Source organism: Coenobita brevimanus, chromosome 80 (genome assembly GCF_032717465.1).
Source record: "Coenobita brevimanus isolate Jiangsu-jjx chromosome 80, ASM3271746v2, whole genome shotgun sequence".
In the NCBI taxonomy this organism is placed as follows: domain Eukaryota; kingdom Metazoa; phylum Arthropoda; class Malacostraca; order Decapoda; family Coenobitidae; genus Coenobita; species Coenobita brevimanus.
Window position 1 is genome coordinate 24,178,427 of NC_137033.1, and position 22,785 is coordinate 24,201,211.

Here is a 22,785-nt window from a genome sequence, read left to right on the forward strand (position 1 = left end):
CAGGTCGACTCTGGAACTGTCTCCCTCTGTCTGTATTTCCTGCTTCCTATGATCTCCAGTCTTTTCAAACGCGGTGTGTCCAGGCATCTTGAAATGATTGGATCTTGAATTTGGCTCTCTCTTGTATTTTGCTTTTCTCTTGGAGGGAACAACAATTGCGGGCTCGCGGCCATTGGTTTCTTCTTCCTCGCATTAAAAAAAAAAAAAAATTAAACATCTTGACTCCAACAACTTAATTAGTGACAGACAATATGGTTTTTGTTATGAAAGATCCACTGTTGATATACTCAATCTCCTGCTTCATACCATCCATCAATCAATCAACCTACATGGCGAAACTCATGCAGTAGCCCGTGATATTTCTAAAGCTTTCAACGGACTATGGCACCGTTTCCTGTTGTCCAAACTTCCTTGCTATGGACTAACGTCTTTTTTTCCTCTGCTTTCCTCATATCTCTGCGACAGAAAAATAAGAGTAAAAGTAGATGATGTATATTCCAATTTCCACTCAATTAAACAACAGCATGCTACAGGGATCAGCTCTGGTGCCAACCCTGTTCCTGGTTCATATTAATGATCTCTTATCTGTCACCCACAATCCCATCCAATCATGTGCAGATGACTCAACACTTCATAGTTCATTCACACTCAGACACTCTCTAACTCTCAACTCAGTACAGCCATCTCCATAAACCAAGGCTAATCTACAATCAATGAATGAGGACAGAACAACCTTTTCTCATTTAATGCTAGTAAAACCAAATATATACAATTTACTAATGGACAGATATGGCCAGATTCGTACATTACCTTCAATGCTACTAATATTACCATCCCAAAAAGTATTGAAATTCTCAGCATCTCACTTAACAATGCCCTCAGCCTGACCTCTCATGTCAGATCACTTGTTAAAACCGCCTCAAAGAAACTTGGATTATTGCAGAGTCTGTGACTTCTTCACTGACGAGCAGTTACCTATAATTTATAAGAATCACGTGCACTCTCACCTTGAATATTGCTCACTCTTGTGGAATGGATGTGGAGAGGTTGCAATACAACAACTAGACAAAATTCAGAACAAAGCTGTTGGAATTATTAATAACCCTGCTATTGTAAACAAACTACCTCCCCTACATGTAAGAAGGAATGTTGCCTCCCTTGCATTATTTTACAGATACTTTTATGGCAAGTGCTCAGATGAAGTTGTGTCCAATGTGCCACCTCTCCATGCCTTCCCTCATGTTACAATGGCATCTGGTAGCGCTCATGACTGGAACGTCACTCAGCCAAATGGCAGAACTTCTACCTATCAGAATTTTTTCATTCTCCGAACTGCATCTCTCTGGAACTAGCTTCCCCAGAGTTGTTTCATTCCAAACTTCAACCTACAGCTGTTCAAGTCCAACTGTTACAGATATTTTTATGAAAGGAGGACAACAGTAATCTGGTGTATGGATTATTTTTTTTATTCATTTGTTTTTCCTTCCTCTGTTATTAAAAAAAAAAAAAAAAAAAAAAAGTATAATTATTCTTTCATATATCTTACCTACCCAGCATTCGGCAGACTTATATCACGACTACTGCACTCAGTTGGATCACTTCTGCACTTGCTGCTATCAGCCTCCTTCAAAACCAGTGGTACAATTCTACTGCGTCAAGTTTTCTGGCATATTTCTTATAAATATTTCATTTCAGTCTCCACTAAACCTTACTGTCTTTCCATATACCTCATCAACAACTGATGAGCTCTCATTCCTCTGCTTCTTCACAGGTTTCTTCACTTCTGCCGACATCACATTCTCAAACACCACTTTCCTACTCTGAACTCCACCAAACTCAATCATATTTTCTATTGCTCTAAAAGCTAAAGGTATTAGCAGACATCATGAGGTGTACAGATGTAGTGTTGATCTTCGCAACCCGTGGCAGTTTATTCACTAACTGTCCTGGGATACAGGTCCACTGCATCATCCAGGCTACCACAGTGACCTTTCCTAGGTGTACTTCTAGATACTCATTTTACTTTCAAACCATAAAAGATGAATGAATATATGGGTCTAATGGCATCAGCTGCCCACATCAACAACCTGACCCAGTTGCTATCAGGCTGGCATTTTCATAACCAGCAGTGCTAACCACTCAGCTACCACAGCATTGACTCTGCTCTCATAATTCACATTAATAAGTCCTTCAAAAATATTCATTGCACCTGCTCATTACTATGCCTCATTTGCTAATATTGTTCAACTCTCATCATTCACACTTATACACTCTTCCCATCCTTATACTATATTTTTTCACCTCTCCAATTCATTTCTTATTTTTCACGTCATTTACATTCATCTTTTTTCCTACACCATCATATGCCCCTTTCTTTTTTCACTTTACTAGTCTCTTCATGTGTTTCTTACCCTCGATTTATTCCCTTATTTTTTCATCTGAGCCTCTTTCTTGCATCAAGTATTGCCACTTCTTTCTCTTTTAAAATAATTACACTATGAAGAAAATCTAAAACAGTCTGATATGCTGCAACTGTAATAATAGTAATTAAAAAACTGATTAAGAACAGAAACTAACAGATTAAAAGTTGGCTTCTAGCACTATGAAAGTTATGAAATACTAAAAGGTTGAGGTGGCTTTACCTGGTCGTATTCACCAAATTGGTCTCGTTCTTCCTGGGAGCATGAACGGCCTACAGGACATACATTGATCAGCCCATTGCGGAACTCCACAAAGGTCCCACGTTTAACAGGTAGACGCAATTCTGACATGTAGTGCAGAGCAAAGTTGATGAAGGTCTGAAGCTTCTCTTCACCCATATAGTTCACAATATTCTGAAATTACAGGCAATCTGTAATATCTGAGGAACAGTGACATGAACCATGACATGATATTAGTACAAGTAGGTCAAACTGTATTTTGGGGAAAGGCAATGCAGTACGTACTTTATTGAAAAAAAAAAAAAAAAAAAAAAAAAAAAAACAGGAACAGATACAGGATCTATCTATCTATTGCCAGACGCCATAATCCCGTAAGGGGTGGCTGTTTGACTCTGAGTTATTTGTTTTACTGGGAGGCGCACTAACCCTTCACCAACCCACTTGCTGACACGTAGGGAGCACGCATGGTTTGGTTATATGGTTACCACCCAGCGTTGTAAATGCTTTCCTGGCTTACAGGAAACCATTTGGCTTGTCACAGAATACAATGCCACCCGCAAAGGAAAGAAAAGCAATAAGAAGAGACAGGAAATGTATTTCTCCTTCACCTTTTTTAAACTGAATTTCTCCTTTACAAGAACAGGGAATGACCTTTACAGGTTAATAACCCTAACTAGAGTAAAAATAATGCATATCATTTCAATCTCATGCCACAGCCACAGCAGAAGCTGGCAAGTGTGGACAAGTATGTGAGGAAGTTTTTGCATTACTCTATCTTATCAAAGTAGCCATATGGGCAATGGGCAGCAGCAGCAAAAAATAGGGGTCCCTGAAGGTCTATATGCAAAGAGTTGACTGTGTGGACAGTAACAATATCAATATTGTGCAGCCCACAGCATATACTTCACTCACACCCTCTATTTGGAATGCATTCCCTACCAAGCAGACGGACACCATTAATTACACTGTCCTGGAAGTGGACTGGAGAAGTATTTTAACACTTCAACTGCAGCATTTGCTCATGCCAGCCCACCCTGGTCCCCACCATGCCACACTCATTTGCTTTCTGTAGGAATAAGGCCTAAGTCGTCATTCCTGAACACGATAATATTAACAAGAGGAAAGATCTACAGTAGTGAACTGTATCATTTATAAAGGCTCCAACATGCTGGCATGCATCAGCCTTGGTCACCTAAAGGCAGCTCTCGACACTGCTCAATCTCCAGCAGCCTTCCTATTCAGTCCCTTATCCCTGAGGTCACACTCTATGACCTCACCCCAGGTCTTTTTTTAGATCTACCTCTCACAACCCTACCCCTGGTGTCCACATTTCTCACCTCCAGTACCCAAATGTCATCCACCAAACTTTCAACAAGCCGAAACTATCTCAATCTACCCCTCCTCATCACAACACCAATACATTCCAGTCCCATCCTTCTTTTCAATTCCTCAATTGTAATTGTAGCCCCTTCCAGCTTCACATTCAAGGACGCAGCACACATCCATCTACTGTATTCACTGTGAATTCAGTATGTCTGAGCCTATGCAAGTCCTCTTCCTTTACTCTCTCACTATCACACTGCATTACACTCCTAGCACATTCTGCATACAGAGATCCCTCACCACAGAGAGAGAGAGAGAGAGAGACAGAGAGCCCTCTCAATGTCAGGAAAGCCAACAGCTTCCTCCAACCATTCCTTACCCCAGCCATATCTCCAGGACAAAACATGTCCCCCCCATAACAAAACTCTTCCACAAACAGAAGAGACTCTTCAGCAATATTAATCCTTTCACACCTGACAATCTCTACATGCTCTCCCTGACACACCACTCACACAAAATTACAGTAGTATTATTTTGCAGTCTACCTCTATCGCCACTACATCTCTTTTATGCACCCACTTATGACAAACACTACACAAGATGGAGTAACTTCCCACACCCTTCTGGCAAACTGCACATGGCCACACTCCCTCTGCTATGACAGTAGTGCCACCCACCCCAGATTTTATCATTTTTGTTTTAACTGCATGTACTCTCAAACTCTTGTGCCCCATTCCATCTCTCTTAAATCTTTCCTCCACATCCTGTTCATTCTAACAAGTCATCGGCTTACAACACCTTCCATGGCAATCCATATCTGAAATCACATGAGAGCTTCAAGCACCATAACAAATAACAAGGGGCTCAAGATTGACCCCTGATGCATACCAGCATTCACAGAAAACTCATCACTCTAATCTCCACTCACTCAACTTGGTGCGAGCGCTCCCATACATAACCATACCCAATCTAACCAGCCGCTCCTTGATCCCTAGTTTTCTCATTGCCCACTTCACCACCTCCCTAGGGATTCAGAGAATAGCCTTTTCTAAATCAACAAAAACAGAGTACAGCTCCCTTTTCTTTCATATATACTTTTCCTGAAGCAGTCAGACAATAAATATGGCATCAATGGTCCCTTTGCCTGGCATAAATCCAAACTGCATCTTGTTACTATTCACTCTTTCCTTTATCATACCTTCAAGGACTCTTTCCATTGCCTTCATTATCTGGTCCAAAAGTTTTGTCTATATAATTTCCTCTTACTAGGTCATCACCCTCCCCCTTGTACATATTGGCAATCACACAGATATACGTGGCGAGTGATGAGAAGGGAGGAATGGTGGTGAACTGAATGACAGGAGGGCTATGATTGATTATGTGTGCATGGATGATAGAATGAAAAGGTGTGTAATGGATACAAGAGCATACAGAGGTTCAGGGAGTGGACTTTCGGACCACCACTTGGTGGTGGTGAATGTAAAGGTTCAAATGAAATGAAGGAGTAAGAGAAGGGATTGACTAGAGGAAGCACTCCATACACGGAGGGTAGAAAGGCTGTAAGAGGATGGAAAAAAGGCAGAATATAAGTGAGAAGTGGAGGAGCGACTGGGTAAATATGAGTTGGAGCTGGGGACATGGAAGGTGTGTGCAAGATATTCACAGAAGAAATCTGTGCAGCATGTGAAGTAGTGTGTGGGGTGAATAGAAGATGAAAGGAGGTGCATGGGAAAGCATGGTGGAATGAAGAGGTGAAACAGGCCGTGGTGCAAAAGAAGAAAGCATACAGTAAGTTGATGAGAAACAGGGGCATGAAGGAAGTTAGAGAGACAGTAGAAAGAGTTATATGTTGAGAGGAAGAAAGAGGTGAAAAGATTAGTAAGAGAGAGTAAGAAGAGAGTGGATGAGGAATTTGGAAGGAATCTGTAAGTAAAATGGGGAAATATGAAAATGTTCTGGGAAGAGGTAAAGAGAGTTAGAAAGAGTGATAAAGAAATAAGTTGGGGAGTGAAAGATAAAAATGGTATATTGCTAGAGGAGAAGGAAGAAAAAGTGAGTAGATGGAGAGAACACTTTAAAGAACTGCTGAACAAAGAGAATGAAAGTAATGCGAGTATAAGTGGCTGGGGAATGGCTGGGAGGAGGAGGGAGGTGAGAAGACAGGAAGAAATCAGTAGGGCAGAAGTAGTGGAAGCAATGAAGAAAGGCAAAATGGGGAAAGCCCCAGGAATTGATGGAGTGTGTGGTGAAATGCTGAAGCATGGGGGGATGATAGTAGTAGAATGGATTTGGAAGATATGCAGATTGGCCTGGGAGGAAAGTAGAGTCCCGGAGGATTGGAAGTCAGGTATAATTATTCAACTGTGCAATGGAAAAGGGGTAAAAGAAGTGTGTGGTAATTACAGAGGCATTTGTCTTCTTAATGTAATAGGAAAAGTATATGGTAGGATACTTATGAACCTAGTTAGGGAAATAATAGGGGAATTAGTTGGAGAAGAACAGGGAGATTTTAGGAAGGGAAGAGGTTGTGTAGATCAGATATTCATTCTTAGGTCTTTAGTGGAAAAGTTTCTAGAAAAGGGAAAGAAGTTGTATGTGGCCTTCATGGATTTGAAGAGAGCATCTAACAGGGTGGATAGACAAAGAATGTGGAAAGTATTAAAAATATAAGGAGTAAATGGGAATTTGTTGAATGCCATGATGAGTATGTATGAGGGTGCTGAGGCTGCAACGCGTGTGGATAGTGAACTGAGTGAATTTTTCTATCTGAATGTTGGATCGAAATAGAAATGTGTCACATCATCATGGTTGTTCAATCTGTACATGGATGGGGTTATAAAATACATACAAGGTAGAGCAGTGGATGTTGGAGCAACTCTAATGAGAGAGGGCAGTGTTTAGAAACTCCCTGTACTGTTGTTTGATGATGATACTGTATTGTTATGTGAAGACAAAGAGGAACTACAAGGCTTGGTGAATGAGTCTGGGAGTGTGTGTAAGAAACGGAACCTAAAGGTGAATGTAGGGAAGAGTAAACTTACGGTCTTGGAGAGAAATGAAGTCACTGAATGTACAGCGGGGCTGGATGAGGAGGAAAAGGAAAATGTGAGTGCGTTTAAGTACTGGGTAATGTGATGAGTGTGGATGGAAGTTTAGAGGGTGAAGTGCTTGAAAGGGTACAACAGTAAAGAAAGGTTGCTGGTTCTTTGAAAGCAGTGATAAGGAACAGGGAAATGAGCATGAAAGTAAAAAATTCGCTGCATGACAGTATTGGGATACCAACTCTAATGTATAAAATTGAAGCTTTGGACCTTGTTGGAAGGACGCAAATCAAGAGTGAGAGCAGTGGAAATGAGCTATTTGAGATGGGCAAGTGGAGTTACATGGAGAGACAGACAGACACGTGAGGAAGTGGAGGAGTGCTGTGGTGTGGATGTGGCTGTGATACAGAGCAATAGGAAAAATACACTGAAGTGGTTTGGCCATGTGGAGAAGATGGAGAGCAAAAGACCAACAAGGAGTGTATGCGAGTGAGGTGGAAAGGGGGAGAGGGAGGGGGAGGCAGAGGATGAGATAAAGGGATGGAGAGGAGAGGCATATGAGAGAGGGGGGTATGAGTTGGGAGCAAGGCAGTGACGTGGCATTGGACAGGGTGACATGGAGGTGATTTGTTCATGGCTACCCCTAATGGGATTATGGCATCTGGCAATAGATAGATAAACAGACAGACACTCTTCAGCTGTTAATCTGAGACAACACACTCACATAAAATCGTATACAGTATGTTAAATCAGTAACTAACCCCACTCCTGCATTTCAGCAGTAAACCCTGACACACCCACTGCCTTCTTCAACAGCATCCTGCCTATTGCCCTGCTCAGAGTAGCAGCATCTATCAAAGGCCAAGGGTAAAACACTGGATCTGCTGACTCCAAACCTTCCCTGCTCCAGTCAAACTTCATTTTAAGCAACCAGTTATAATGCTCTCTCTAGGTGTCTTAAAATCCTCACCGTCCACCACTACCTTTCCTCTATCATACCTTCACACACTGCTCACCTATGATATCCCTGTTTCCCTCTTCATCTGATTTGCTGCCTTAAAAACCATATTCTTTCTTTCAGCACTATTTAGGTTATTCCATAAAAGTATCTGTGACTCATATTTTGCCCTGTATTGTATACCTCCTTTCTAGACCTATGCTTGGCACCCAAGTCTGCCTCTCTCTTACCATCCCTTTTCCATTCCTGTGAAAGGATTCTTTTCTCCTTAACTGTGGTTTCAACACTCTCATTCCACCATCATGTTATCTTCTATAAAGGGATTAATTATGGCTACATCTAACCTCTCCAGTTCAAAAAAATCACCTTAAACTGAACAAAACCGCCTGGTATTAATCACATAAAAAAGTATGACACCAGGCTGAAGTTGTTATAATGAAGAGCCCAGTATTTAGAAAGAGGTCTGCATAGCCCACAACTGAGGTAAGGTGGACTGTGTGCAGCAAATACCATTACCTATTTCCCCCTAGTATAATATCCTGAGTTCCTTGACAACATTCTTACTCGTCCACCCAATTCCACGCTTCACAAACATATACACAAAAATACAGCTACCAAAGCCATCCGAAACCCACAGCCAAACAGCACAAACCCACACCAGGCATTCACCCCAGAGAAGTTGCCCTTCCCATAGCAACACAAGCTCACACAGCCAGACCATAATGTGATATCACCCTTCTCTGCCCCAACACACAATCCAATATACCTTTGCTTTAAAGCAGTAACACACCACAACACACCTATTCACTCCATGCATTTCATTCTCACAACACACACACAGTCCTTCTATCACAACACACACAGTCCTTCTATCATCAAGAGATCTCTAGGATGCCTGACTGAAGTGGTCAGTTTCTTGCATTCCACTGGGTTTACATCCAGAGGAGCTGGGGATAATGACAACAAAACAACAAAATAATAACAACATCCACAAGATAAGACAAAATTAAAAAGGAACATCAGGTTGTGTCTGATTAAATCTGAACAGTGATTTTCAGCTCTCAGTTGGTAATGAATCTCACAAGGGCTCCAGATATGTTTTCTCATGGTGTATGTTTACATCAGACACATCCATTCAAAAATATTTAAAGTATGAAATGCTTTAACCACACTTCTGATACACAGAATACTTTTTTCTGTAGCACCAGCTGATCTTAACGGTACTCTCAAGGAGGATGGGAATGCTGGTGGCAGAGATGGATGGAGTTTTCAATTCACTAGTCCTCAAGATACCCTGACCATCCCCATTTGCTGACCTTTCTCTGTAGCTATGACACTAACATGGAAAGTAGGCCAATACACTCTCCCAAACACTATTCTCTATTTATCTTATGCACTATTCTACAGTACATGCATTTCACAAACCACACACCAAACCCTACCAGATCACTGGGACTGGCACCAACACAGGCATGTGACATGAAAACTTTGCCCCCATTACCTACTGGCAGATCTGAAGGGAAGCGTGTCACAGGCTTCGTCAGCGCTGTTTTGGGACCAGAGTGGAATGGGATAGGGCTTAAATCTGTGCCAGAGGGTACAGGGCACTGCAGTTTTTAGGCTGCCACTTCCCCCCAGTAAAGAAGTGTCTGAACCTGTGAATAGTGCCACAGAAGGCTGTTCTATCATTGGGTGTAAATTGGAAGGGCAGTTATAGTGGCATGGTGCCTTGGGAAGGTGTCCCTGTAGCTTTTATGGCAGCATGTCCTGAGACCACTGCTACAGCTACTGGCCATGGACGGTTAGATACGGGATCCTGATTCCCTGTCAGGACTTAGGACTGTGCAGGCAGGCAGCCCCTGTGGTCTATCTCTTCTTTTTTTACCCAATATGAAAATGATAAAATTAAAAGACAAAAGCAACTCTAAGGAAATAAAACTGCCTAGGAGGTTCAGAGCAGCATCGTGGAATGTGGGTAGCCTGAAGGGTGGGGTGGTGGGAGTGGGGGGAATAGCAGGGACTTTGAGTAGGAGGTGGGTGGATGTCTGCTGCCTATAGCAGGTTAGGTTCGGGGGAGGGTTAGTTAGGATGAATATTGGGAAGGACTGTAGGTATATGCTACTTTGGATGGGAAGTGTATATGGATATGGTGGTGTGGGTGTGCTGGTTGAGAAGAAATGGGTGGAATGTGTCATGAATGTAATAAGAGTAAACAAAAGGATTATAGCAGTGAAAATATTTTTTTGGTAATCTCATGATTTCATTTATTTCAGCATATGCTGCACAGGCTTGCTTGGATAATGAAGAAAAGATGGATCTGGGATGAACTGACATGTGTGGTTGGACATCAGGGGGACTACAAGATTGCAGTTTTGGGTGAGAATTTAAATGGTCACATGGTTGATCCAGATCAAGAATATGAGAGTATGTACAGGGGATGTGCACATGGCACAAAGAATGCAGAAGGGGAAATGATACTCAAATTAGGGGAGGCAATGAACATGACTGTGTATAACACACATATTAAAAAGAGAGAGAGCAGGCTGATTACGTATGAGTCTGTGGGTAATAGTAGCCAAACTGACTATTTCCTGGTTAGGAGGGCTGACAGCATGTTGGTGAAGGATGTTAAAGTTATAGGGATCAAATACAGTAACGTGTGCTGCAACACAAATTACTGTGATGTGGTGCTGAAGGAGCAGGTGGTGAAGATGAGGACCTATGCACCCAGAAAAAAATACGAAAGTTGAAAGCAAGCAGTGAAGGGAAGCCTTCTGCAGCAAGACGAGTGGGGTGGTAGCAGAACAGGGAGCTGCAGACACAGTGTTAATGAGCAGTACAGAGTGCTCAAAAACAATCTCTTAAGAGTTACTGCTCGCGTGTGTGGATGGAAAAGGGACCCTTTCAAGACATAAGGTAACATGGTGGTAGGATGAGGGTGTAGAAGTCACAGTTAAGGAGAAATGAAAACTTTTCCAGGAGTGGAAAGGGGTGTTAACAGAGAGGAATACGAAACTGCCAAGTGAAGCATCAGAAAGGAAGTACATACACCTCTCCCCTACTATTTGACAAGGACGAGTTGCATAAAAAGTGGCTGAATAACAAATTGGTTGAATGACAAACCTATTTTTCCCATATGATTGTTAAGAAATAGGGTGGTTAGATTCCTGACCACCTTTGTCATTCAAAAAAAAAAATTCAATAAAGATGGAAAAAATACCAAAAATGACACAGGGATTTGCACTGTTTTCCCACAGACTTACATTCTCAAGGAAAATTATTTTAGTACTACATACATCGCAGATGACTCAGATTTGATTTTTTTATAAAAAAAAATATTGGAGAACAAATGTAATATACCTACTCAGTGATACTGCAAAAAATCACTTGAACCCTTCTGACAGCGTGTTCACTGCCAATCCCGCCAACTGGACATGACATCACCACACCTAAACAAACTCAAATGTATACAATTTAAACCAGTAAATAGCAGTGGAAACCTAACTGGAAGCACTGAAACCTAACTTGGCGCTTCACCCCAAGACCCCCCCAATGATTATAACCTACCTGACCTAGTGCAAACTAAGATGTGCATCACATAAACCTGGAGCCAACACAGTATCGTGCGTTAAGAGCATTCGTTGGGGGAGGCGGTGGCTCAATCGGTAGAGAGGTGGCCTGCAGTCCTTACGGACCCAGGTTCGAATCCCGGCTGGGGCAGGGAACAGTTTAAGGATTTGAATTTCATTAAATCAGGCTTTACTGATCTACCAGAAGACCCGCCGACATGTCGTAAAAATACCCCCGCTAATACCAATACACCAGTCCTGTATGAGACAGCCCTAGCATGTATTCAATATGGACGGTGGGTGTTAGCGCCGAAGTGGTGACATGTAGAGGTGTATGGTATGTAGGAGGACTGCTGGGCCTTGATAGCAGGCTGTGAAGCCTATGCCCAGAGTCGGACACATAAAAAAAAAAAAAAAAAAAAAAAAAAAAAATCATAGGCCCAATCATCACCCGACCATGTGATCGCGAAACACTCATCCAGGCTGGTGAGCACAAGACTGTGTTTGACAGGGGTAATAGTAGGGCTCCTGGGTGGAGTCATGGTGATGCTGTAGTACTCCGCATGGTCAAATAGAACTGCAGACGAATGAAGAGGCAACTGACCAGCAGGGCAGAGCTCAGGAGACTGAGACAGCTCAGCTGGTCTGTCTGACAGCATGAGGTTTAAATTGTCAAAATGGCAGGCATAAGCATGTTGAACAACGAAAAAGGGTATACATTTATAAATGTTGAAACAATGGATTGTTGAATGACAATCAGTTGAAAAACGAGGGCTTGGTATATACTGGGTAAACTCTGAGTCTAAGAGACTTTAACTGGATAACCTAAATAGTGCTGAAGGGAAAAAGTAGTATTTAAGATGGAAATAAAATGAAGAGGGAAAACAGGGATATGATAGGTGAGCAGTGTGTGAAGAATGATGAAGGAAAGGTAGTACTGGATGGAGAAAACATTATAACTGGCCTTTGATTATTGCTGCTACCATGAGCAAGGAAATAGGCAGGATGCAGTTGGAGAGGACAGCGGGTGTGTCTGGACTGGATGCAGAAATGTTGAAGGTCTCAAGAGATACAGGAGTGGGTTTAATTACTGATTTGACAAATCTGATTATACAGGAGTGTGTTGTCCCAAACGACTAGCTGAAGAGTATGAATGTACTGTAAATGCGTACAAGGGGATGGGTGATTATATTTCATTTTTTTTTAATGCAATGAAGAAGGAACCAAAGGCCATAAGCCTGCAAACCATTCCTTCCAAGAAAAAACAAAAACAATACCATCCATCCATCCATCCATTGCCAGACGCCATGTATCCCAAACAGGGTGGCCAAGGGCTTAAGAGTTAATTGTTTTACAGGGAGGGGCACTAATCCTCCACCAAACCCACTTGACACGTAGGGATGCCAACAGCATCTGGTGTTCCCAGGCGGTCACCCATCCAAGTACTAACCAGACCCAACATTGCTTAACTTCGCTGATCGGACGGGAAGCGGTGTACTCAACGTGGTATGGCAGAAACAATACAACAGTACTAAATTCAAGGTCCGTTCATTTTGAGATGCCTGGACACACTGTGTCTGAATGACTGGAGATCACAGGAAGCAGGAAATGCAGAGGGAGACAGTTCCAGAGCTGACCTGTTGCATAAACTATGAACTGGGGCTAACGGTTAACTCTTGCATTAGAAAGCTGGACAGAAAAGGGATGAGAGTTTGTAGCTAGACAGGTGCTATGTGTCCGTTGCAGTTGCAGAGGGGTGCAAGCAAATAGTTCAGAGGAGCAGTGACCAATGAAGTAGTGATAGAAAAGAGATAAAGATGTAACAGTGCGATGAAGAGATAGAAGTTGAAGGGAGTCAGTAAGAGGAAAGTTAATGAGACAAAAGGTCTTTGGCTCCACCTTGTTGAGAAGACCTGTATGTGGAGAGCCTCTCCAAACAGGAGAGTTGTACTCTACACAGGGGAGAATAAAACCTGTGTATAAAGTCAACAACTGTGCAGGGGTAAAGAAGGTATGGAGTCTGCTTAACACACCTAATCTCTCAGAAGCAGATTTTACAAGAGATGTAATAGAGGTGCGTGAGGGCGCTCACCATCTACTCTCTTGATGTAGTGCTGCTCTTGGGTTCCTGCCCCCTCCTCTCTTCCTTCCTTCTTTCTTTCCTTCCTCTTCTGTCTATCTCTCCTTCATTCTTTCCTCTTCCTTCAGTCTACGGGTGACTCTACACTAAGTGATAAGCCAAATGTTTTCCTGTACACCAGAAACCATTTCCTATGCCAGGTGGTAACCATATAACCAAATTATGGCATCTGGAGGTTCAGTGGATAATTAGGGTGCTCAAATCGGATTGAGCCGGTGCAGGTATAAACCTGCACTGGGATGGTTGGGGTTTATTGCTCACGTAATGCCACTCAAGGATGAGTGAGGCAGATCACTCATCTTAATAGTAGGACCAACTTGCCTAGCCCTGGGCTCCTATGCTCCTCACAGGGCAACACAGGATTAGATGATGCATGAATGATGAATGAATACATGAATGTAATATGATCTTTCCAAGATAAATCCCAAGAGAATGAAACCCCAAGTATGTTTAAAGATGATGCAGGATTGAGCTGGATTTTATTAAACATTAGTGGGTACTCCTGTGGAAGATTCTGATGGGTTGATAGGTGTAAGAACTGAGTTTTTGATGCATTAAAAACAACAAGATTTCCTTTACTTCACTCAGAGATACGAGCCAAGTCAGACAGTAGGTGTGCCATAGCCTCAGCCCTTGATTGTCGAGGTAACTGCTGAGATGGACGTTGCGGGAACCGAATGGAAGGTGAAGGGTGGACTCATCAGCGTATGATGGGACAGGGTTAGATGTATGACTCAGAAGGTCATTAAGGAATAAAAGGAAGAGAGCTGGGATAGGACAGAGCCCTGAGGAACACCACTACTGATAGATCTAGGAGAAGAATGGTGGCCGTCTACAACAGCAGCTATAGAACAACCAGAAACGAAGCTATAGATGAAGGCACAGATAGAAGGATAGAAACCATAAGTGGGCAGTTTGGAAATGAAAGATTTATGCCACTAGACTGAAAGCCTTTGAGATGCCAAGAGCAATGGCAAAGCTTTCGCCAAAGTCCCGAAAGGAGGATGACCAGGAGTCTGAAAGGTACAGTATGTGAAAAGATCACCAGTGGAGCGTCCCTGACGGAATCCATACTGACAATCAGAAAGAAGGTTGTGATGGGAAAAATGCTTTAAAAAGTTTTTTGCTAAAAAAAGACTCAAAAACTTTTGAGATACAAGATGCTAAAGCAACTGGATGACAGTCAGAGGGTTGGGAATGGTCACCCTTCTTTGGGACTGGCTGAATGAGAGCAAACTTCCAGCAAGAAAGAAAGGTACAAGTTGACAGACAGAGACAAAAGAGTTTACCTATGCAGGGTGTAAGCACAGAAGCACAGGTCTTGAGAACAACAAGAGGGATGCTGTCTATCTATCTATCTATTGACAGACACCTTAATCCCATAAGGGGTGGTCCCTCCTTTGTACAGTCACTACTCGTTTTACGTTGATTCGGCTTACAATAATTCACTTCAGTGATAATAGAAAAGTTCCACCCCAAAATTCGATTTACAATAAATATCCTGCTATAACGATTTTGCCATCGGAAAGTGCCAGGCACATGCAAGGTGACTGTCGGTTGTCTCAGGCAAGATGGCGGCCCCAGCGTGCAGCACATTGTTATGGTTCAGGTCCCGCCACCCCTTCAAAGCCCTGTCTTTTCAACTTGTTCATGTGTGCCCCCCTGTTATCGTCACCTCTCAGCCAAACATCGTACTGCAGTACTGTGGATCTGTGTGCCCAGTGGTAAGGTCAGTGCCAGTGTAGGCCCCAGTGCTATGGTTTGTGCAGGTATGGGCCCCAGTGCTACGGTTGGTGCAGGTATGGGCCCCAGTGCTACGATTGGTGCAGGTATGGGCCCCAGTGCTACGGTTGGTGCAGGTATGGGCCGGACTCCCCTCCCCTAACCTGTTCCTGTCTGACTCAGAGGCTGACCACTAGTGCCTGTAAGCACAGGCTGTCCCCCAGCCTCAGGGGGGACGACTTGGACCAACACAGGAAGGAATGAATGTGGGTTGTCATTTATGGTTCAGTCTTGGTTAGGTGACTTTGGGAAGCTGAGTTGACATAACCCCCCTTTTACAATGTGTTTCAATCTCCCGATTTACGATAAAATCGGTATACGATAAGGTATGACCTGACGTAACCCCATCGTAAAACGAGTAGTGACTGTAAATAAATAAATAAATAAAAAAATGTTGATGCCATGTAAAGAGGAAATTGTTCTATCTATCTATCTATCTATAGACCGACGCCCTAATCCCGCAAAGGGTGGCCGCAGACAAAACGCCTCCAAGTCACTCTGTCACCCACCATTTGACTCCCCTCCCCCCAACTCACCCCCCCCTCCCTCATATACCTCTCAACTCCATCCCTCCACCTCATCCTCGGTCTACCCCTCCCTCTCCCTCCCTCCACCTCACCTACATACACCCTCTTAGTCAGTCTTTCATTCTCCATCCTCTCCACATGTCCAAACCACCTCAGTGTATTTCTCCTAATCTTTTCAACCACATCCACATCTACCCTACAACGTTCCTTCACTTCTTCATTCGTCAACCTGTCCCTCCATGTCACTCCACATGCTCCTCTCAAGTAACTCATTTCCACTGTTCTCACTCTTGACTTGTTAAGGCATAATATTTTTGGAACAGACAATGAAGGTAATGGAGAGAGAGTCCTTGAAGGTATGATAAGGATATCAGTGAATACTGATTAGATGAAGACTGAGTTTATGCAAGGTAAAGGGACCACTGATGCCATATTCATTGTCTGATAGCTTCGGGAAAAATATACAGTAAACTCTCAATTATCCAGTGTAATTCAGCTAACCCCCATGCTGGATACTGCAGAACGCTGGATATTGCATTGTACCCCTAATTGGCTATCCATTCGGCGTTGAACCGGATGATGTGTTACTAACCATCTCAGCCCTCTATCCTAAAAACTTTCCTAATATATAACCCATGAGAAAAAGATTAAAAATTAAACATAAAATACAATACAGTATTAATACAGTACAGTAATAAAGAACATAATCATCATATTGTACTCATCTAGTGTTGGCCTTAATGGTGGTCAGAATTGTACATCATGTGGTACAGTGCACTTAAACCCATGTGGTCTAGTGGCGAATGGCTCTTACAAAGATTACTCCACCTCCACCACCTCAGCCTCTATCTCAACCAAGGGTGCTGGACTAGGTACCAGAGGAGTGGCAAAGAGCGTAATGTGCTGATCTAGCAAAGCCTCTGACTGCAGCAAGAACTTGGATGGTAACACCACCGTGAGATGGTGGTGCCATGGCAGAGGTGACTAGTTCTGACACCAATGGTGCTGTGCCAGAGGTGCCTGGTTCAGGTGGTGCTGGCTGGGATGAATGAGGCCAACATGATGAGGTAGAAAGCTGGGGCAACAGAGGACGATGTGAGGAGGTCGAAGGCTGGGGCAATGGAGTGGCTGTTCACTGGATGGAAAAAAGATGTGATGGAGGACTGCTTGGTGATCCTTCTCAACTGTTTTATAACATTTTCACAGTCCTCTTGCAGGTATGTGGCCATGGCGTTGGTAAAGATGGCCTGGCGACTGGGATGCTCGCAGTAATCGAGAAGGATGTCCATCACGTCATGAACTTGCTGAAGCCTTGGGATATCAGCCACTTCAGCATTATCATCCTCTTCCTCCTCCCCTGCATCCTCGATGCATCCTGCAGTCATGGATTCCAAAATTTCCGGGTTGAACATAGTCTGGTACCTGGGGTCTCCCATGTCCACTTCCAGTCAATCATGGATGGTGCCCTCAGTTGCCTGTACTCCTGCTGCTTCCATCTGCCGGACAAAGGCCTGAGCTTCGAAGCCGGTAAAGTCAGCAATGGCCTCTTCACCCATAAGGAGCTTGTTCCAACCATATTCAAGCATGAGTGCAAAGAGTTCCCTCCAAGCCTGGGCCCATTTACAGAATGTAGACTTGAGGGAATACCACTTGAGGTTGGCCAAGGTCCTCACCCCCCTCCTGTCCTCGCCTTGGGCTGCCTCCTCCTCGCCCTCAAGCAAAGCTATCTTGTCTTCCATAAACCTCCTCCGTACAGCTGCTTCATTGCCATGATAATACCCTACTCCATGGGTTGCAAGATGGTGGTCAATTTAGGAGGCAAGAACATGACCTTAACACATCCTCCATCTCCAACCAACTCCTTCTCAGAAGGATGAACAAGAGCATCATCAAAAAGAAGCAAAGCCTTCACTTGGCTGAGGGCAAGGCCAAGACTCTCCATCTGATAATGGATAATCTCCTTCACAGCATGATTGTAGAACCACTCTTTTGAAGATCTTGGCTGTGAACCAAGCCTTCAGTGAGTGGAAATAAATCACAGGGAGACTATCCATCAACTCCCAGAGACAATGTGGCTGTTTTGCATGCCCTACTATAAAAGGTTTCAGACGATACGAACCTGTTGCACTGACACAACACATAGCAGACATGTGCTGCTTGCTCACTTTATGACCAGGTATCAACTCCTCCTCCTTGTCTGCTAAGGTATTAGTCAGGACAGACCAGAAAAAATCAGTTTCATCAGCATTATAAACCTGACTGAGACAGACCTTCTTCATCAATCAGGTTTTTGAGCTTCTTGTGAAACTCATCTATGCCTTCGGTGTTTGCATCCAAAGCTTCAATATGAGTACTCTTGATAGAGAGCCCATGCTGGGACTTGAACCAAGTTAGCCAATCTTGAGAGGCCTTGAAATCTGCAATTCACAGTTGCTCAGCAAACTTCGTAGCTGCAGCATTCAACTCAAGGGTCACGCAATCACGTCCATGGTGCCACTGCCACACTGTTGTCTGAACCACTTCAGCTAGGCCTGGTCGAGTTTGCCAAAGCATGGCTCGGCCATCATCTTGCACTCATTCCATCACACAGTCATGCCATGTTCACCCTGGAAGTACATCCTGATGGTGTTCTTGTTCTTTCGTAGATCCTGCAATGTGGTTCGGGGCATGTCACAGTGCTGGATCAGCCTTATGATGGTTCAGCCTTGCTCCATCTTCTCAATTATCTCCATCTTCTTCTCCATGGAGAAAACAACACGACGCCTCTTAGCAGGTGGTGGAGGAGCCACTGAGACAATAACTTAAGGCCATACACAAGGCCAACAGAACCTGCAGCTGTCAGGGCACAACCAAAAAAGCCACAAACTCAGCCATCATGCAGAGCAAGGGTACAGTAGTCAGTGCACTAGGGCACAGAGCACTGACAGACTACAAGGTTTGTCATGGCACTACAGCAACGAGAGGGGCACATAGGGCCACAGACAAAGTCACATCACTAGGGGGTAAGCACCACATAGGCGACAATTCACAACACACATTTACATCCTCGCTACAGTATAATGTACATGTACTAATCAGAGCACAAGGTTTGTCACAGCACTACAGCAACAAGCAAGATACATGAGGCCACAGGCAGTCACAGCACTGGGAGGTTGGCACCATGTATGTCAGAAAATGACAACACACATATACATCCTAACTATAGTAAGCCAGAACAACAGGGCATGAAGCACTGAGGGGCGACAAGGTTAGTCACAGCACTATAGCAACGAGTGAGGCATGGGAAGCCACAGACTAATTCACAGCACTAGGGTTTAACCACCATGTGGGTCACAAGAGCAGAGTGCACAGATACACTTCACTATACAGTGTCCACAGGAGAGAATGAGAGAATGATGGTAGGCTCAGTGCGTTGGGTGGGCTGCACCTGCAACACACTGTTACTGGCTAGTATGTTGCAGGGTTTTCCCACACACCGATCGGAACCCACGTCTGAGCCGGATGATACACCTCACTACCGGAAAGTGCATAGGAACACCTATGGAGGAGGCTGTAGCACCAGCCAATTAGGGTGGTACTCCCAAGAGGCGTGGGAATGCTGGTGATGGGAAGAGCTGGAGCTCCTGTTTCACTAGCTACCTAACCATCCCCCTATGCTAACCATTTCAGTGTGACACTAACATGGAGTGTACACCACCACACTCTCCCAAACACTTCCTCTATCTCATACACTACATCACATGTGCTTTACTTACCACACAATGTACCCCAGTACGTCACAGCAGTTGACGCCAGCAAGGGCATGTGGCCAGAGAACTTTGCCCCCGCTACCTAATGACAAACCTTTTGTGGGGAGGCGTGACAAGGACTCCACCAGCATAATTCATGGGTCTGGCATGAGATGGGGCTCAAACCTGAGCTACAGGGTACAGGGCACTGCGGTTCCCAGGCTGCCACATCCGCACGATACAGAGAGGCCTGAACCTGGAAGTAGCACCCCAGGAGGCTGACCTATCAAATGGTGTATAATGGCGAAGCAGTTAAAATCCCAGTAGCTGTCCTGGCAGGGTGCTCCAAGGCCACTACCACAGCCACTAGTCAAGGCAGGTGGGCTAGGGGTCCCAGATCCATTGCCTGGACCTGGGACTTTGCAGTGGGTGGAGCCTGTGGCATGTCTCTCCCCTTTATTATTTTTACTGATTATAACCAAATTAAAGAATGAAATTCAAAGCAAGCCTGAGGACATTAAATCATCCAGGGAGATCAGAGTGGCATAGTGGAATGTGGGAAGCTTGAGGGGTAGAGCAGGGGAGGTGGTTGAGACACGGAGTAGGTGGTTGGTGGATGTGGGACGTGTGCAGCAAGTCCAGTATAGGGGTGGATCAGTCAGAAAGACTGCTGGGAGGGATTGTTATTATTAGTTGTTTTGGCACGGTAGAACAGAGAGATATGGTGGTGTGGGTGTGCTGGTTGGGAAGAAAAGGGTGGACTATGTCATGAATTATGAGAGTAAGTGATGGGGTAATAGCAGTGAAAATTTCGTTTGGTGGGAAAATGGTTGTATTTATATCGGCGTATACTCCACAGGCAGCCTTAGATAAGATAAAGAAGGATAGATTTGGGATAACTTAATGCATGTAGTAAGTGGTATGGGCGATGACGAGATTGTAGCTTTGGGAAGGTACTTAAATGGTCATGTAGGTGAAGCAGATCAAGGACATGAAGAAGTAAATGGGGGATGAGCACATGGTACAAGAAATGAGGAAGGGGAAAGGATACTTGAATCTGGGGAGGAAATGAACATGATAGTGTGCAACATACACTTTAGGAAAGGAGAGAGTAAGTTGATTACATATGAGTCAGAGGGAAATAAGAGCCAGATAGACTATTTCCTGGTCAGGAGGACTGACAGGAAGTTAGTGAGGGATGTTCAAGTTATAGGGAACATGGAATGTGTGCAGCAACACAAGTTACTGATATGTGACATGGTGCTTAAGGAGCAGGTGATGAAAAAGAGGACCTATGCACCTAGGAGGAAAATACGAAAGCTGAAAAAACAAAAAGTAAGGGATGCCTTCCACAGGGAGATGAGGAGAGTCGTGGCTGAACAAGGAGACATTGACAGAAGTGTTAATGAACAGTACAGAGCCCTCAAGAGCAACCTCTTGAGAGTTACTGATTCAGTATGTGGATAGACAAGAGGTCCACCATGACAATAAGTAACCTGGTGGTGGAATGAGGGTGTAGATGATGCAGTTCAGGAGAAAAGGTTTTCCTGGACATGGATGAAGGGTGGTAACGGAGGAATACTTGGCTGCCAAGCATTGGGCTAGAAAAGAGGTTTACAGGGTGAAGTCTGAGTCACAGAGACTTTTACTTGATAACCAAAATCGTATGGAATGGAAGAATATGATACTTAAGGTGGCAAATCAGATGAAGAGGGAGAATAGGGATATCATAGGCAAGCAGTGTATGAAGAATGATGAAGGAAGGGTGGTGGTGAACAGTGGGGATATTACAGATGCTTGGAGAGAGCATTACAGCTGGTTGTTGAATGAGGAGTTTGATTGGAACAGGGCAGGTTTGGAGCCTGCAGATCCAGTGTTTGGCCCTTGGCCTTTGATAGATGCTACTACTGACAGCAGAGCAATAGGCAGGATGCAGGTGGGGAAGGCAGAAGGTGTGTCTGGGTTGACCACTGAAATGCTGAAAGCCTCAGGAAATTTAGGGGTGACTGACCTGTTAAATACAATTACATATGAGTGTGCTGTTGTGGTAGGTGGTGGCGACCATCATCCACTCACTTGATGCAGTGCTGCCTACTTCTTCCTTAGCCTTTATCATTCTTTTTCTGTGCCTACCCTCCTCTCTTCCTATTTCTCCCATCTTTCCTGTCACTTCTTATTGCTTTACTTTCCTTTACAGGTGGCTTTACATTGATTGACAAGCCAAATGGTTTCCTGTAAGCCAAGAAACCATTTACAACGCTGGGTGGTAACCATATAACCAAACCACACGTGCTCCCTACGTGTCAACAAGTGGGTTGGTGGAGGGTTAGTGCCCCTCCCCGTAAAACAAATACCTCAAAGTCAAATGGCCACCCCTTACGGGATGATGGCATCTGGCAATAGATAGATAGATAGATGCGTGTACTGTCCCAGAGTAGACTGTAGCACCACTCAAACAGGGAGGTAGTCCCAAGGTGGATGGCAAATTGGTGACAGGGAGAGCTGGAGCTCCTGTTTCACCAGCCCTCAGGACCTGATCCTGACCATCTCCCTTTGCTGAACATTTTCAGTGCTTTCATTTACACAGAGAGTAGGTGAGCATACTCTCTTAATACCTTTAACTTCAACTGTCTACACAACACTACAAGCACATACAATATCACACCTTCTATTTCCATTCCCTTTAGCAATAACTGCTGCATTAATATAAGCAAATGAGGCGGTATCTCAGGTTGCCACCACCAGCTGGGTAGGGCTGGTAGAACAGGGTCCTCCCGGTCGCCATAAAATGACTGTGCTGGCAGTGAATGTTGCAAATTCGGTTCATGCTCATCAGGGGAGAGGTGCAGGTGTGGACTTATTCTTCACCAGTATCCATGGTCACAGTACTAATTTAAAAGCAGTTCATTTTTTCCCACAATCCGCATCCTCTCTAGCCGTTCCTCACAGAACCCCAAATTTCTCCCTCTACCGAAATATCACCACTTTGTTTTCCTAGTTACCATCTCAAAAACTTCCAAACCAAGGGTGGCACCTGTTGCTATATCAAATCTGAAT

General features: G+C 44.0%; 1 pseudogene; it reads right to left on the reverse strand.

Annotated features, from left to right (window-relative positions):
• Positions 1-12,952: 12,952 nt before the first annotated feature.
• On the reverse strand, positions 12,953-13,071 carry LOC145409467 (5S ribosomal RNA; annotated as a pseudogene).
• Between the last annotated feature and the right edge of the window lie 9,714 nt (positions 13,072-22,785).